Raw genomic sequence first — 4,054 nt, 5'->3', positions numbered from 1 at the left:
TAATATATAGTAGAATTTTGATATAAAAGTTTTAGTGAGAGAAGACCAATTGAAAAAAAAATTATATTAAAAATGCATAAACTCTTATGAAATTGAAATTATGTATATTCTTAGCATATATATGTGATCTAAATTATACATAATAACAGAGAATTTACCAATATGTTATTGTATACAAATATGTAGCTGAACGAATTACCTTCTATTTACCTTTTTATGTGTTCATTTGTTAAATTTGTAAAAGGTGAAATTTGATAACCTCCCAATATATCAACGGAATTATAGACCGTCAGATGTGTCGCCCAACTGAGCAATAGGCAAAAAGATGTGCAATAAAGTCATCAAGATAAGACTCCCAAATAAATTATGGCAACCAGAAAATGGAATTAGTGGCCACAGTAAATTCATACTTGACTCTACAATAGCAATATTCATTAGTGGAATACCTCATCAATGCCCATCTTGGTAAGTTGATCATGAAAGGAGAACATGACATACGAGAGCATCTATTTTGTTGCACGGCTGCCGGCCCACTGACCGCCTTTAAGAAATTCATTTCCTTGTGTAGTGGGAACCAATATGGCGGAGCGAATTTTGGGCATTCTCTCCCATGCCCATAACTGTTAACAAAGAAAAAAATTGTCCAAATCATATCATTTATGTATTTGACTGAAATAAAGATGCTCAAACATCCAAAAGCTATTCCATTCTCACCTATAGAAGCACATATGGGCAAGTAGCGCAGCTCGTTGATGCCTGCGATATTTTGCAAAGAAGAGAGTATAAATACGCAAGTATGGCACTGCACTAACTGTATTGGCTCATACCCTCTGTGTTAGATGTAATCTAACCAAAGACAATTGACAATATTGCCACGTGTCGGCAAACAACTGTCTCCCAAATAAGATCAAAATATAGCACCTAACATACTGGCAAACTAATTCTTCCGGTGCATCATTTGGAAGAGACTTGTATAAAAACTCTAATATGGGTACAACTTTCAACCTCCCAACCTTAAAGAGTCGGTTCTCTATTAACTTGTAATTACTAATTACTAGTATTGTTACTATTATTTAATATTTACTATGTCACTGTTGATTACTATTTACTACTACTTATTACTATATACTATTACTATTAATTACTAAATACTAAAATTACTATGTACTATTGCTATTTACTATTTACTATTACAATTTACTATTATTATTACTATTATTATTTACTAGTTACTATTTACTAATAACGGCATACTAATTCACATTATGTACAAAAAATTACTAAATACGATTAATTAATCAACTTCAACTTCACACACAATATCAAATCCATTATATCAAAAAAAGTACTAATACTAATTATAGAATGACAATACTTGTTCTGCCAAATGTGACGAAGAAGGCTCGTCGTCTCACTCCAAACTTTCAAGCAAGACACCAACTGCACAGTCCGCTTTAAGAAGACACAAGAGATGTCCAATTGGAATCGACTACTTGAAAGGTTCAGATGACACAAGCGAGGCGGAAGCATTATTTTGGAAAGACACCGGCGAAAGCACTACTTTAGGAGGACACTGGGGAAGAAGTGAATATAGGGATAGACAATCCATGAATAGTAAGGGCCAATAGAGAGAAATGGAGTTGGTGAGAGAAATGGATGAATTTGACTATCTATTTATAGAAAAAACTTCACTCGTTTGTATTGATGGGTTTACATCGTTTGTATCGAACACACAAACTGTTGATCTCTTTAAAATCGATGGCCAAAATTCATCGTTTTCAATAAAAATGAAATTATCAATGGAGAGCATTAACTGTTGATCTGTATTGATCAACGGTCAACGTCGCATGTGGCTATTGAAAAATTAAAAAAAAAATTTGCCTCAAGTTTAAAAGCCGACCATTGATTGTACTTGATCAACGGCCAATCATATTCGTAGCATCTATTTTTGGATGCACCAATTTCTGACACTTGTGGCGACTGGAAGCATGTTATTAAAAATTTTACTGAAAAATAAAAAAAATTTCCGCCTGCAAGTTTAAAAATCGACTGTTGATCATATTTGATCAACGGCCAATCATGTTTTTGGATGCAGCAAGCGGCGACTAGAAACATTTTTTAAAAAAAATTGTTAAGCTTTGGTCTAGCATAATAAAAAGCTAAACCAAATTGGAATTTTTTGTATGCCAATTTTCTCAATTGCGGCGGTACTAATGTCAAAACAAACTCCTACAGAACACCACATTTGTGATGTTTTGGTCTATTAACAATATATCAAGAAATTCACCATAATTTTGCCTACTATATGAATAACTTTTAGGAGGTTTTGAGAACTCTAGTCTTTTGATAGTCTTCCATGTAAAATATCAGACACCTTCCTAGTTTATAATACTAGATATCTCTAAAAATCATTAATTTTTATGTGATGCACCTATTTCCAAAGATAGTTTGAACATTCTAATCACATATAAATTCCTTCTTGTTCATTAGATTAATCAAATAGTTTGTTTTTGTATAGTCATTAATAGTAGCGATTGATATTTAATAACGCTTGAACGCCTTGTATATTTATCAATTGACCAAGCAAATCCAATAAAGATTTTGAACCCCATGCAACAAAGTTCAATTTTTTTAATTTTAGTTTTCTTTTTCTTAAGATACAAGGAATGGCAAACTAAATTGTTGGCTAAATTTTAATATATTTAACTACACTTATGACAAGAATATGAAACTAAAATAGAAAATGAGGAAAACAAGAATATTGCATTAGAGAGCTAATTTGAGTGAGAAGAGAAATAGAATTGAGCCAATGAAAACTGATGAAATTTCTAGTGCATAATGTAATAGGTTGATGTAAGAAGCAATAACGAAGGCATGATAGATAAAAAATTATAGAAGAAATGTTTCAGAAGATAAGATAATAGAGTTACTTTAAATGTCAATAATCAATCCTTACATATCTCAAAAGGAATGTGTTTATATGGTTTGTCAAAAAATAGTATCCTTTTTCAAAATACCTGTTGATGAAATTACTTTGGAGATGATTTACTAAGATGATTTTAGATTTGCTATAAATGGCAAAATAGGCTATGTGTAGTTAAGGGCAGAGGGAGATGAGAGAAAAGGGGGACAAGTAATTGTGGGAAGAAGGCGATCTTTGTAGTTAGAAAGCATAAGGTGAGACATGCTATTGGACGAAAGTGAGAGGAGCGTAGGTAGAAAAATGGGCACTCAAGATAGGAAATGGGTATAGAAAAGTGAGAGGTGAAGGTGAGAAAATGGAAGGGGGTATAGAAAGGCATTAGGAAATATGAAGAGTTTCAGAATGCAAGATTGAAGGGGATTTGGCTAGAAAAAGATAGGAAAGGGGTAGGAATGGCCAGAAAAAATAAGTAAAATTAAGAAGAGAGTAGTTGTGGTAGTGTTAGGAATGGCCATAGGTCAAAAGGAACAGGAAGAGGTTGTAAAGACAAAATTGGGTGGTAGAAAATAGAGGTATGAGAAAGATGGCCATTATATATGTACTTACCATGTCTGATGTTACGCCTATATACATCTTTAAAATGTGTTCTATACATCTTTAAAATGTGGCAAAGTTGCAGACCTCTTCTTATATGGTCCTCACTTTTTTGACCCTCGTAAATCTTTCAATCTAGGAGCAGAAACTAAAGTTTGGGTTAGAACTTTTATCAAACCAATCTGGTATTATCTCGATTTGGTTGGATAATCTAAAAAAATCAGCAATTTGAGATCACAAGCCTTTAAGAAAACTAATTGATGTACTAATACTACAATTAACATTAAAAAGAACAAGAAAAATAGAATGGAACATGTACCGAGTCTCTCATTTTGAACTCAAAAAAATTAGGTACAATTAATATAAAAAACTAGTTAAGAATTTCGAATTACTCTAGCACAAAAAAAATCTAGTATAACATTTTTAGAATCCTTAATCCAGCATCTTAGCTTGAGTTTTTAGTCTATATAGCAAAAACAAAACTAGCTTCAACCTCTACAAGAAGAAATACATTGAAATAAAGCAATAACCTTTCAA

The 4,054-nt window shown here is 32.2% G+C and overlaps 1 long non-coding RNA gene across 1 annotated transcript; it reads right to left on the bottom strand.

The window, feature by feature from the left end:
* Positions 1 to 451: 451 nt before the first annotated feature.
* LOC140035902 (uncharacterized) lies at positions 452 to 1,603 on the bottom strand. The gene is made up of 3 exons (XR_011839799.1): positions 1,376 to 1,603; positions 715 to 756; positions 452 to 620 (listed from the first exon to the last, which is right to left on the bottom strand). It is a non-coding gene; the product is annotated as an uncharacterized lncRNA (long non-coding RNA).
* Positions 1,604 to 4,054: the final 2,451 nt, after the last annotated feature.

Source organism: Coffea arabica, chromosome 2c (genome assembly GCF_036785885.1).
Source record: "Coffea arabica cultivar ET-39 chromosome 2c, Coffea Arabica ET-39 HiFi, whole genome shotgun sequence".
Taxonomy (NCBI): domain Eukaryota; kingdom Viridiplantae; phylum Streptophyta; class Magnoliopsida; order Gentianales; family Rubiaceae; genus Coffea; species Coffea arabica.
Note: the sequence above shows the minus strand (reverse complement) of the source record. Positions and strands in the feature narration are given on the sequence as shown.